The sequence below is a fragment of the Dreissena polymorpha genome, chromosome 12 (genome assembly GCF_020536995.1).
Source record: "Dreissena polymorpha isolate Duluth1 chromosome 12, UMN_Dpol_1.0, whole genome shotgun sequence".
NCBI classification, from domain to species: domain Eukaryota; kingdom Metazoa; phylum Mollusca; class Bivalvia; order Myida; family Dreissenidae; genus Dreissena; species Dreissena polymorpha.
In genome coordinates this window covers 24124445-24139236 of record NC_068366.1, presented here as the reverse complement: position 1 = coordinate 24139236, position 14792 = coordinate 24124445, and positions in this window count along the sequence as shown.

Genomic DNA, 14792 nt, shown 5'->3' with positions numbered 1-14792 from the left:
TTATATCAAACATATGCATTATTGTGCATATAGCAAAACAAATATGTAATACAGATATATTAATTGGGCGATCTCGGATTGCGTTTTCTATGAATATACATGGGCGAAAACATGGTGCGAAATCACGAGATAACGAACGAAGATCATGATATGAACATCGTGTTTCTTATTGTGATGTCGTGTTCTCGCATGAGATTTCGCTCAGTCGTGTCTTGTTCTTGCGTTATCGCGCTTGTAATCAAGAGATTGACAATGCTAAACAGCGGATGGTCTGAATGTAAACCCGTATATATCGGTGTAGACTATGACTTCAGTGAAATCTGAGGGGTAGAGACGTTAAAAAACATTTACTTCCGTGTTGTTAAGGAGAATGATATATGCAAACAAAAAAATCATACGATGACCAGTGTTTCAGGGTAAATGTTTTATTTAACTGCACACATATTCTGACAATTCATTACAAACTGTCCTGGAACTAAACGATATTTACTAGTTATTTTAGTTATTTGGGTATTTATTTATTTATGTATTAATGTATTTGGCCACTCCAAATTGATCTGTTGTTCGTCGGATTTGCCGCACCTATTTTTTCAAAATGTAAAAAAAAATGAATAAAATACCGCTCGCACTCATTTTTGTGTGCTTCTGTAACCATAGCGCATGTTTTTTTATTTTATTATTGTTATTATTCGCTCGCTACTTCAACTTTTTTTCAAAAAAATCCGTAGACCAACAAATCAATTTGGAGTGGCCTTGGGATATTTTTGTATAATATATATCAATTTATTTATCTATTTGTGTATGTATGTGTATATCTATATATGTATATATTGTATATGTATATATGTATATATGTATTTTTGTATTTATGTATTTATGTATTTATGTATTTATGTATTTATGTATTTATGTATTTATGTATTTATGTATTCATGTATTTATGTATTTATGTATTTATGTATGTATTTATGTATGTATGTATTTATTTATGTATTTATGTATTTATGTATTTATGTATTTATGCATTTATGCATTTATGCATTTATGCCTTTATGCATTTATGCATTTATGTATTTATTTATTTATGTATTTATGCATGTATATATGTATGTATGTATGTATGTATGTATGTATGTATGTATGTATGTATGTATGTATGTATGTATGTATGTATGTATGTATGTATGTATGTATGTATGTATGTATGTATGTATGTATGTGATGTATGTATGTATGTATGTATGTATGTATGTATGTATGTATGTTATGTATGTATGTATGTATGTATGTATGTATGTATGTATGTATGATGTATGTATGTATGTATGTATGTATGTATGTATGTATGTATGTATGTATGTATGTATGTATGTATGTATGTATGTATGTATGTATGTATGTATGTACGTACGTACGTACGTTTGTATGTATGTATGTATGTATGTATGCATGCATGCATGCATGCATGCATGCATGCATGCATGCATGCATGCATGTATGTATGTATGTATGTATGTATGTATGTATGTATGTATGTATGTATGTATGTATGTATGTATGTATGTATGTATGTATGTATGTATGTATGTATGTATGTATGTATGTATGTATGTATGTATGTATGCATTGATGTATTGATGTATTGATGTATTGATGTATTGATGTATTTATATATTTATGTATTTATGTAGTTATGTAGTTATGTATTTATGCATTTTTAAAAAAGTATGTCCGCAAAGAGTCAAAAATAAATACCTTAAAATCTGCTGATTATAGTTCATGTAGCTTAATCATAGTTTTCATCAAATTCGTGTGATTGTCGAATAGCATGTTTTGCAAATTGTACACATACGAGCCATAGGCATATAATTCATACACCAAAGACAACAAACGGGTTTACAATAAATTCATAACAAATATAATACTTTGGTCAACAATCCGATGAGGTGAACAATGAAGATATTTTATTACGAACTAATACATTTCATATGAAAAGCGACAGGGCATCTGCTTGTGTATGCCTAGATATAATATTACATGGATATCACTGCATTCTACTAACATCCGGTATATATACTATGTTAGCTGCTTAAGTTAGCAAATGATTCACGATAGTGAAACTTAAAAGTGTGTAAGATTAAACCCGGATAAACCATTTAATTTGGTTTATATTGTTACTGAACGAGTCATAAAACCTGGCAGCCCGACCAAACTTTGCGGAGTTTTCTTCAAATCAAACCCGGACATCAATTGTTATGCCAGTTAGTAAATAATGTCATAATTTTAAAACATAAACAGTAATTTTGAAATTTAACATTTGATCGATGAAGTGCATGACTTAAGTAAATCATTCTGACGACATGTTAAGGAAAACAAAACTCTTTCTGTAGAATGATGTTGAAAGACGTAAGACATATTATGAATTGACTTCCCAGCATGTAAAGAAGTATTGTTAACACGAAGTGTATGATACTGTTATGAATACAGGCCCTTGTTGACCACGAATCTTCAAGACCACAAGGAAGTACTCGAAAAAAAGGTTATAAATGACATTCAACAATTCATTCAATGGTACGTGAAAGTTAAACACCAGGAGTAATTAGTTGTTCATTTCTTTCAAATGCAGATGTTCACGATCAGATTACATTAATAATACTGAATACGTGCACAGTTACCCGGTGTCTTTAATACGATATCATGTATCTAATAACCAAACATAAATTAAATTACAATGACGTATACAGCGACTGTTAAGATTTCGGGAAGAACCGGTCATTTTTTCACAAAAATACCACATTGTTGTATTTACATCTAATGAAATAAAGTTTACAATGAAAAACACGGGGATATGCATCTTCGAAGACATTGCATACATCATGCTTCCTACTGTTTCCAGGACTCTCGTTGGTCATTGTTCTCTGTCGTCCTTCCGGTATTTTTGTCAGTTGGGGAACATATAGGCGTAACCTTAAATTTAAAACGCTGACACTGCACAATTGCTGAGAGAAATAACTCGCCAGAATGCGGTAAAAATAACAAACCACACATCGCTACACGATGACACATGTTATCAAAAATACAATCAAGTCATTGATTGGCTGGGCGAGTGCTACGTTTAATTAATTTACTTAAATAAACATGTCCTAGATATAAATGCGTTGTATTACTGTTTAAACATAAAATTATTGTAAAGGCCAATGTCATCCTTCAAGGTCAAGGTAAATTTCATACAACCAAACTCTTTTGAAATAAATATATTGTGTTCGAAACATAAATCGACCCTGAAAAGTATAATAGTGTTAGGATAGTAGGTCGAAATCAAGTTAAAACCGGCCATTCGGCATTCTGTAAAATATCGAAAATACATAACAATAAACAAACAATTACTGTTGTAAATTTGGTAGAAATGTAAAACGTTTCAATAAAAGTGCGAAGTCCAAAATTAGGATGAACTTGTTTTAAATGAATTCCAAATTACAATATATAGGCAGAGCTAATTGTGAATGTTGATTGGTCGAATGTCGTGTTGACCGCGTTCATTTTGTTTTCGGTGGTTGCGTTTGTCTTTTATGCGTTTTGTTCCTCGTATTTGCTGAGTTTAAAATGTATTGGCGAGTAAATGCTGCATCGGGCTAGCATTTAATTGAGATTCTCGTAAAATATACTAAACTAATTTATAATCAATATAAACATCGTTCGTAGCAGTAAAATGCTAGTTTCTTTGTACATCTTACCGACCACTGTTTCTGTGTTGTGCAGCAAAATATAATATTTATAAGTAAACTAAAGAATTGGTTATCACTTTCACTGGCATTTAGAATTAACGTATTATGTCACATTCCACAGCTACTGTTTTCAACTTTGTGAAATGGAATGATTGGTAATTTTCGCCCACGTAGTAATTTCACAAAACAATCGAAAAGGCATATAAAAAAACTGAAAAGTGTATTGAAACGCTTTTGAAATTGAATTTGAATAAGCGTATTTTTAACTTTACAAACCGTCAACAATGTTATAATAACACCCACTATATTGTTTTTGGTGGATATGACACGATACTTTGTAAAGATTTATCATTTTCACAATCTGTGACTCAACTCAAAACACACAAACAAGCATTTGAATGGCATCGATATTGAGTACATTTATTAAAGCATACACGCCACATTTAAGATTAAGGAATTGGTAATTTTGTCTTGCTGCATAATCATTCATCATAATACATCCAATCTTGTTTAGTTTACCTATTCGAAAAAAGTGTTATACGCATTGCAGTCGTAATTATGTCTGTATGTCGCTAGAATGTCGCTTTTCAACAATAATGATTTATAACAAATTGCGATTTTTAATAAAGGAAAATTATCAACATAAAAAAAACGTAAAGTTTTCCATATTTTGTTCGTTTGATACAATAAATACAGGTTTCTAAAAAACGGAGTGAGGAATACAAAAATTATTCAGCCATTTTTTTTTGAAAACCTATCTTAATGTCATTAAACATCTTGACTTGTATGTTGTATGTTGTATGTTGTACCGTGTACCGTGTACCAATTGGTATTTTTATTTTCTGTAATGATGGATAGCACATCTAGCTATTTTGATTATTTAAGGGACCTTTTCGCAGATTTTGGCATGATTGAAGTTATTAATCAAATGCTCGATATTTATAAATGTAGACATTGGATTTAAAAAGCTGCAGTAAAAAACAAGAATAGAATTAACGACAAAAAAAGTAACCATCAACTGGGCTCGAACTACTGACCCCTGGAGTAACAGGCTTACGCTTAGACCACTTTGCCATCCGTGCTCATACAAAAAGTAATGTATTTTATACTTTATATAAGCAATCCTCATAGTGTCACAAAATATAACGACAACAACAGAACTCTCCAAATTATTCAATCGTTTCGTGTTGCAATGTTTTATAGTATTTAGGTTTTTAAATCATCAAGAGATGCATATAATGGATATTTTAAAGCAAGGTTAATGTTCAGTATTACTGTTTCCTCACACTTTTCATAACTACAACGAAAATTTGCGCATCTGATGTTTTTATATATAGTTGTGGCAATTAACAAAAACGTAAAAAAGGTCCCTTTAAAGTTCAAATTTGTTGCAGTAAAAGAAGATAAGTTTGTGTGGATAGACCTCAAATATAATGTTGTTGATCAATATTAAATAAATATACTGTTTATTGGTTTTTGGAATGTAAAAGAGTGTCATTTAAATATAAAATTTCGTAAAATTACGTTTTATATTTTAACAAGAGATGCGTTTGTCAGAAACACAATGCCCCCACTGAGCCGCTTTGAAGCCATAAATCTGACCGTTGACCTTTGACCTTGAAGGATGACCTTGACCTTTCACAACTCAAAACGTGCAACTGTATGAGATACAAATATAATTCCAAATATCAAGTTACTTTCTTCAATATTGCAAAAGAATTGACCAAGGTTAAAGTTTTGGGACAGAATAACATAGTGGCAGAGTGACAGAATGACAGAGTGACATAATGACAGAGTGATATAATGATAAAGTGACAGAATGACAGAGTGACGGAATGTCTGACAGAAAGGCCAACAAGAGCACCGCCTTGCGGGTGCAGACCGCTCATCTATTTTTCTTTTTAAATGTGTAGGGACCTATCTCAATTTCAATCACAAAGCAGGGAGGGGTGAAGTGGAGAGGGGTGTATAGTGTGAGGGTGTGGTCATTTATTACATTATCTTCCAAAAAATGCAAAAACAATGCAACATTTAAAAAAAAAAAATTTTTTGGGGGGGGGGATTCTTGGGTGGGATTGTTGGACGGTATTTCAAAAATAAAATTTAAAAAAAATTGTTTTGTAACCATGTTTGAAAAAAACAAGAGATGTGTTTGTCAGACACGCAATGCCCCCTATTACGCCGCTTTGAACAAAAATGTTTTTTTTACCTTTGACCTTGAAGGATGACCTTGACCTTGAACTTCCACCGTTCAAAATGTGCAGCTTTATGAGAACGCCGGTTGAAATTAAAAAAAAAACTTTGACCTTGAAGGATTACCTTGACCTTGAAGGATGACATTGGCCTTAAACTTCCACCACTCAAAATGTGCAGCTTCATGATAACGCCGCTTTGAATTATTTTTATACCTTTTACCTTGAAGGATGACCTTCATCTTCAAGAATGACATTGACCTTGAACTTCCACCACTCAAAATGTGCAGCTTCATGAGAACGCCGCTTTGATTTTTTTTATTTTTGTTTTGACCTTTGACCTTAAAGGATGACCTTGACCTTGAAGGATGACCTTGACCTTGAACTTCCACCACTCAAAATGTGCAGATTCATGATAACGCCGCTTTGAAATTTTTATTTTATTTTTTTAACCTTTGACCTTAAAGGATGACCTTGACCTTGAAGGGTGACCTTGACCTTGAACTTCCACCACTCAAAATGTGCAACTTCATGATAAAGCCGCTTTGAACTTCTTTTTTGACCTTTGACCTTGAAGGATCACCTTGACCTTGAAGAATGACCTTGACCTTGAACTTCCACCACTCAAAATGTGCAGCTTTATGAGAACGCCGCTTTGAATTATTTTTTTGACCTTTGACCTTAAAGGATGACCTTGACCTTGAAGGATGACCTTGACATTGAACTTCAACCACTCAAAATGTGCAGCTTCATGAGAACGCCGCATTGAATATTTTTTTATTTTTTTTTTACCTTCAAGGATGACCTCGACCTTGAACTTCTATCACTCAAAATGTGCAACTATATGAGATACACATGCATGCCAAATATCAAGTTGCTATCTTCAATATTAAAAAAGTTATGGCCAATGTTAAAGTTTTTGAACGGACAGACGCCATATATTTGACATTTGACCTTGAAGGATGACCTTGACCTTTACCTTTCACCACTAAAAATGTTCAGCTCCATGAGATACACATGCATGCCAAATATCAAGTTGCTATCTTCAATATTGAAAAAGTTATGGCCAATGTTATAGTTTTCGGACGGACAGACACCATAAATTTGACATTTGACCTTGAAGGATGACCTTGACCTTTCATCACTCAAAATGTGCAGCTCCATGAGATACACATGCATGCCAAATATCAAGTTGCTATCTTCAAAAGTGAACAAGTTATGGCCAATTTTAACCTTTTTTTCGGACGGACGGACTGACTGACTGACATACTGACGGACAGTTCAACTGCTATATGCCACCCTACCGGGGGCATAAAAATTATTTTTTGGGGGTGGGGGTGGGGGGTATAGTGTAAGGGTGTGGTGGTCATTTTTAAGATGATTTTAATTTAAAAAAAAATAATGGGGGGATTGAGGGGGGATTCGGGGGGGGGGATTCGGGGGGCGTCAGGTAAGAGTTGTTTTGTCAAAGTATCAATCGAATCTTATCATAAATAAAGAAGTTATGGCAATTTTAGCAAAATTTAATAATTTGACTTTGAGAGTCAAGGTCATTCAAAGGTCAAGGTAAAGTTCAACTTGCCAGGTACAGTACCCTCATGATAGCATGAAAGTATTTTAAGTTTAAAAGCAATATCCTTGATACTTAAGAAGTAAAGTGGATCTAAACACAAAGTGTAACCATATATTCAAATATACTAAGTCAAAAAAGGGCCATAATTCCGTAAAAATGACAACCAGAGTTATGAAACTTGTCCTTTACTGTCCCCTTATGATAGTTTGCGAGTGTTCCAAGTATGAAAGCAATATCTATGATACTTTAGGGGTAAAGTTGACCAAAACACAAAACTTTACCCAATTTGCAAGTATAAAGGGCCCATAATTCTGTCAAAATGCCGGTCAGAGTTACATAACTTTGCCTGCACAGTCCCCTTATAATAGTTAGTAAGTGCTGCAAGTACGAAAGCAATAGCTTTGATACTTAAGGAATAAAATGGACCTAAACACAAAACTTAACCAAAATTTTTATTTTTTCTAAGTATAACAAAGCACGTAATTCTGTTAAAATGCAAGCCAGAGTTATCTAACTTTGCCTGCCCAGTCCCCTTATGATAGTAAGTAAGTGTACCAAGTTTAAATGCAATAGCATTGATACTTTATAAGAAAAGTGGACCTAAACGAAAAACTTTACCGGACGCCGACGCCGACACCGACGCCGACGCCGACGCCAATGTGATGACAATAGCTCTTTTTTTTCAAAAAATAGATGAGCAAAAAACAATATTCCCCCGATCACTCGATCCGGGGGCATAATCATCGTAAATACAAATAGTTTAAGCTTGCAAAAACACCAATAGTATGTCTCACGCACCAGCTTCAGTATCCAACTGCCACAAACATATACAAATTATATAGGCACACAACTAAACGCATAAAAAATACACTAGTTATGGGGAAGACAAAATAACACAAGGTTTTACCGTTGAAAAGAAAGATTTTATTTCACAAACCGATTTTACAAACATCAAGTATGGCATAAGTAGTGCAAGTGATTTCCAAAATCATGGAATATGTCTTGACGAAACTTCTCTAGTATACAAGTTTCTATTGTAAATAAACACATAACACACCTTTTCATAAACAGACCACAAACCGCAATAAGATGGCAGACGTCGAAAGTTATGTTAATTAGTTGGTTTAAGGCAATGAATTTGCTAATGGTTAGTCACAACTGATAATTGTTATCCATACATTTGAAATGTATAAAAGTTGAGTTTCATGAAGTATTCTGATATATGATGGAAAAAGAATGTAGTGTACGAGCATTGTAATAAAAATCTATTATACTTATAGATCGAAAGTTTTATGACGACATTTCATTTAAGGCTTAAACTAAAATTCCTATTTAATTTCTTTAACTGGCGCTCCAGTTAAATGGTGGAAAACATCAGTATTGAAGTCAAATTATTAATAGGTATATAATACATGTTTCATTTGTTCAACTTTGAACAACCAAAACTCAAGCCTTGGTTGGATGTCCAAATAACTTTAAAATGACTTAAATACTCTGCCAATTAACCAGGAAAACAAATTACCGAGCGGTTAAGAAGAAGTAAGAAAGCACCAAAGAGAAAAAAATGTTGAAAAACAAACAAGGAAATTCAAACCACATTTATTTAAAAATAAATTTCATTTCACAAGGTCACCTATCGACAAATTGGATGTATGTCGGGAAGGGTTCGGGTGACATACACATTTCTTTTTAATATAAACAAATAATTTAAATACTAATGTATAAATTGATGAAACAAATATACTAATTATATATTTTATATCATAAGTATAATATTGTATCTCATATTTATCTAGAGTCAATTACGGTAAATCCAACATCGCGTGAATGCGTTTATATAAACAACCTTATAAACAGTGAACAGCATGTCCTCGAGAACGGTTATTTTTCTTTTCTTCATATTTAACTATTATGCTAATATATACTTTTTTGACATTGTGGGGTTTTTTATAAACAAAAAATGTATTTTTTTCTTTGGTTGTTTGTAATAGTTGTTTAAAAAAACAACAGAATAATTATGAATAAATATGAGTTGCATAAAGTGGGTAGAAAGCAAACTGGACTTGTTTATGAAAGTTTTATGTGTTTCCATTTGAGTTTTACTATATGAAGTTTATCGTTGTTGAGGGCTTTTTCTTTTTCAATTTGCATCTTAAATTTTAGATAATTGATGAAACAGTTCATGGTGGGTGTTTGTTTTCTGCATTTCATTCTGAATATAAAATATTTCATTAATATAATGATGTAATTCACAGCGTAATTAATATCTTGTAGTTTAAAGGTATTTACCCCTAAACTGATGTCTAGGAGAGATAGTTAACATTTAATTGTTGTTTCTCTAGAAAGTTTGTCAATTGATTCCATAGAGATTGAATATGTTTACACTCCCAGAAAAGGTGTTCTATTGTTTCAACATGTTCACTACACATATCATATAGATTTGTGTTGGATAGGTTGCACTTAAAAAGATATTTATTTGTAGCTATGATTCTCTGGATGTATTTATATTGGAAATTCCTCAATGTGCTATCAGTAGTTGATTTATATGGCATGACAAATATTTGTTTCCAATTAAATTATATTTCTCCAAGAAGGTTTTGCCATTTAGTTTTAGCTTTAGAGGGTTCGGTAGGGTATTTGATTTGTAGTGTATAAAATATTTTGTTCGTTTTGTTTTGTTTTGCAATTATGTTTTCTACGAATGTTTTTTGAGTACATGTATAGATATACTTTTGATCAATGTGTAGTACATCAGGAAATTACTTGTAGGTATTCCGAATATGTAGCACAAATTATCAAAGGAATAGAAGTCGTTTATTCTGTAGTCGTACAATTGATCTACATATTTAATGTTTCCATGGAGGCATGCGTATACGGGAGCTTACCGCGTTTATGTGAGAAAGTTGTTGCAAAACTTCAAAGATGGCGTCGTTTAAGTGTTTTTCGTTTAGGAGTAGCGGATATTTTCACCCGGTAAGCCAGTTATTATTTATATTTCTTGTAAATGAATAAGCCCTTTCGGCTCTACGGTGTGTGTGCTCCCCTCGGTTTTTTGTTTCAATACCGTAGACGTCGGAATAAAAAATGTATTGAAGCAAAACCGTCGACAAATTTGTTGTTTAATTTCCTGACCTTCGATATGCTGGATGTTCGAATATCATTTTCTCTCATAATAAACAGTATTTGTGCATGTTTACAGTAAAATATAACATAAATCACGATAATTTTACTATCTCGACGCGTTTTTTGGTCTATTAATTCATTTAATGCCGAATTATAACGGGTTAACCCCCATTTTTGGAACTAAACTTTCTTTTAAGCACATTTTGGGACCTGACTTCCAAATGATAAACAGCTCTTTCCTATGTACGAAGGTTTTATGCGAAATAACTTTCGTGAATGAATTCCGCATTGGTGCGAATGTTTTGGAAAACATTTTCAGTTGAGAAAATCAAGAGTTATCTTTTTTCTATTATAAATAATTGTTATATTACTATTTTTTATTATTATATGTTTTATCGCGTACTTAACGCTAACATTTAGTGTGTGTAATATAAGACATTCGACGGTATTATTAACACAGTGTAATTCTTACTTGTTTATTTTAACACATATGGACATACTTATGTTTGAATATGCATCAAACGAAATACTATGCCTACTAAACGGAATACTATGCTTACTTTTTCCAGATATCAAGACGCCAGTTATATATGTTGAGGATGACAGGATTAAAAAAGACGGCGAAACGAAGTGTGTACCGCTCTAGAAAGCGATAGGTACATGAAAACACACCTATCAAACAAAAAAAGGTTACGTCGAAGAACCATGCCAAACAATCACATATACGTGCAATAAAAGTGTAATGGAAAACAGAAAAGGGTAAAGCCGGTTTGATATTAGTATAAGGTTGATGTAACCAAATACTGCCATTGTTGCGATTCGGAATACATGAAGCAATTTGGAATACCTGACATCTGCTTATAATATGTATATCGGTGGATGTTTTTTTTATGAAAACTTAAATTTTGATTGTTTATTTAATACAATGACATTTGACGCGTTTTACAATAACGATACTGATACATGTATGTGCCTTTGATGTGACACATTTTGGACGACCTTCTTTTAAACCAGTTCTGAGTTGGTCACTATATTATAATCGCAAAAAATGAATTTGTAGTTGATAGAAAGATTTGTGCAAATGCAATACACGATATGATTTCGGTAGAAGTGATCAATATATACATCTATTTTTTCTCTTTTATACCTATGTGAATACATATTATTTATGACTGTTGTATTGAGGGAATAAAGTATTGGTTCACTTAAAAAGACTATTTCGTTTGTTCCTAACATTGCCTTATAATCGTAAGTACTGTTAATATACCAAATGCATAACGAATTAAATCCGACCCAAATCTTTTTTTTTATCATGTATTTAAGTTCTGAACACAATTGAAAATTTATGCAGAGACATCGTATGAAGAAATGACGTAACACAGATAATGGTTTATTTCCATAACAAAGTGAGAAACTAGCATCATGACATATACGGAACAAAACGTGTAAGTAAGTAGCACTCATAGCATTTATATGTCAGACGTGTCTATGTAGACTTTATAAATAAAACAAAAACACTACAAACATCAGCTGTACATGTTTTGTTTGATTCGTGTTTTTTTATTTGCTGTTTTAATCCGGCTCTGTTGAAGGATTCTTTCTTGCATATTCTACATTTAAACTCGTGTGGTCCATGAATGGGGCATGGTATCTCAATCCTCCCCTGATGTAAAATTCCTCATTACATATACTGCAATGAAAGATGCACTTATTTTCGCCCTTTAATCTGCATCATCTGAAAAGACAGTAAAAGAATGGTTAAAAAAAGTTCATATCAGAATAAGGTCGACATGTCGTAGAATACATTAAATTAATTATAATATTACTGAAAGGGCTGATAAACGTTCTATTATCTCGTACATCAGCCACCACAAAACCCATCTTCTTGAAAATAGATGAATTTACTCACTTGGTCGGCAGGTTTTTCGTACAGCATTATTATTATTCTACTACAGTAAGTAACGTGATTAAGAAAACACTTATATTGCACCACGTAACATGCTATAAAACTATAATATTGAAGTACACATATAAACTTTATTTAAGATGCGTAGGTATATCATGCTAAGCTCTTTTACATATCAAAGAGCTGTTTGTCATTTGGAAGTCAGGTCCCAAAATGTGCTTAAAAGGAAGTCATTACCGAATAAAGGGGGTTAAACCAATAATGTTTTCCAATAAATTAATGATCAGTGATAAAACGGCGTGGGTAGAATGAAATAATCATGATTTTATTTATATTTAACTGTTCACGTGTGTCAATACTGTGTATTATTGGAGACAATGGTATTTGTACATCAAATTTATCGAACGTTCGTAAGTAGACAACAGATTTGTGGACGATTTGCCTTCAATAACGTTTTTATCCCGACGTCAACGATCTTGAAACAAAAAAAACGAGGGAAGCACACACACCGGAGAGCCGAAACGGCGTATTCATTTTAAATAATTATAGATACAAAGGGGCTTACCGGGTGAAAATATCCTCCCTTCCTTTAAGAAAATCCAACAAACGACGCCATCTTTGAAGTTTTGCAACAACTTTCTGACTTAGACGCGTTAAGCTGCCGTATACGCATGCCCCCCTGTTCATGCTTGAAGAAAAAACACTTTACTTAGTTATCATTAAGTTTATTCTGAAGTGACAGAGATACGTGTAAACTAATTTATTGAATTGGAAACATACACAAAAAAACGTTACTATTCTTAATGAGCGGTACACATGTTTTTCTTTTGTCACTATCAAACTTCACCAATCAGTACGTTAATAAATCAGTAGATTGCAGACAAAATTATTCATAAACATATTTTATAAGTTAGCTAGAAATTGAACATTTTACAATTGTTCGTTTCCGTAAATATATAGTATAATTATGCTAACGCTCAATGTATGTTCTTATAAAAAAGTAAACAATAATGGATGCTCAAATCTTAGATGAAACAAAGCATCTCTTTTGGTAAATATTGAAAATAAGAACTATAGCTTGACATTACGTAGCAAAATGCTACTTACGAAACAGAAACACTATTTAAGAACATGCTGATCAACAACTGTATTTCATTTCGCTTTCATATTTGTGTCTATCTTATATGTACCCTGGTTTGATGTATCACAAATTATGTCATCTTTAGCAATACATGTTCCTTATAGCCATAACCCTCTGTTTAAAAACACGTGTGCATGCTCGATTCATCAACACAACGTTTAGTTGCAACTGCTAGCAAAATGCTTATTAAATAATTATAATGGGGTAATGGTTACAAATGTGCCTGAATATATACACAAATATGTTGGCCGTTACCGGTCAATGCCCATATCTGATCTTATGTTCATACGTTGTAGCGTCCACTACTTATTTGAATCAGCAATACTCTCTTGCAAACACCGAGTCTATTCAAATTTAGTTCAACACAAAAAACCTACAAAACAGCAAGGTAAAATTACAGCTGTTTGATGAAAAGACAACTAAACGCATATGTGCAATTGTGAAACTTCTTAGTTGATGAGTATTCGGAAAATGTTATTTCAATACACAACTTAATTCAGTCAGATAAAATTGAAGCAGATAATGAGTGGTGTTTCCTCTGACATAATGTAGTAATTATAATAGGGGGAAAGGTGTGTTGTATACAAACTTACAATACTACATTGATATAATAAATCAAAACGTGATTGAAAGCAAGCATTTCGAAAATAAAAGGTTTATATTTCATTTAGGTTTGTGCATGTATTATGAACACAATTAAATAGTGTCATTATACGCATTAAATGAAGCGGGAAATACATCGGATCTAGTTTCTTATAATCTTCTTTTGCTAGATAAGTTACGCTTAAATGGTGACACTCATGAGTATGTGTGTAAAATCTGACAAACTGGATGATATCTTCGAGTGATATCGACGGGTGATATCAGCATTCGACAATCTCATCAACAGGCAAATATTGCGTTTTTTACCTTTTTTATAATTATAGTCAATATGAATTGGGATTTGCTTCAATTGTGTGTTCTTGTCGAGAACATTACAGCACGTTGTTTCAAACAAGTATCAATCTAAATTAAGCATCTAAGGGAACATGGGGCCATGCGTTAGTACGATGGGAGGGAATGTGGTAGGGTCCCGAGAGGGGCGATTTATCTCTATATTTTGTGATAATGCCTCTGTCTCTTTTCCTGTTTT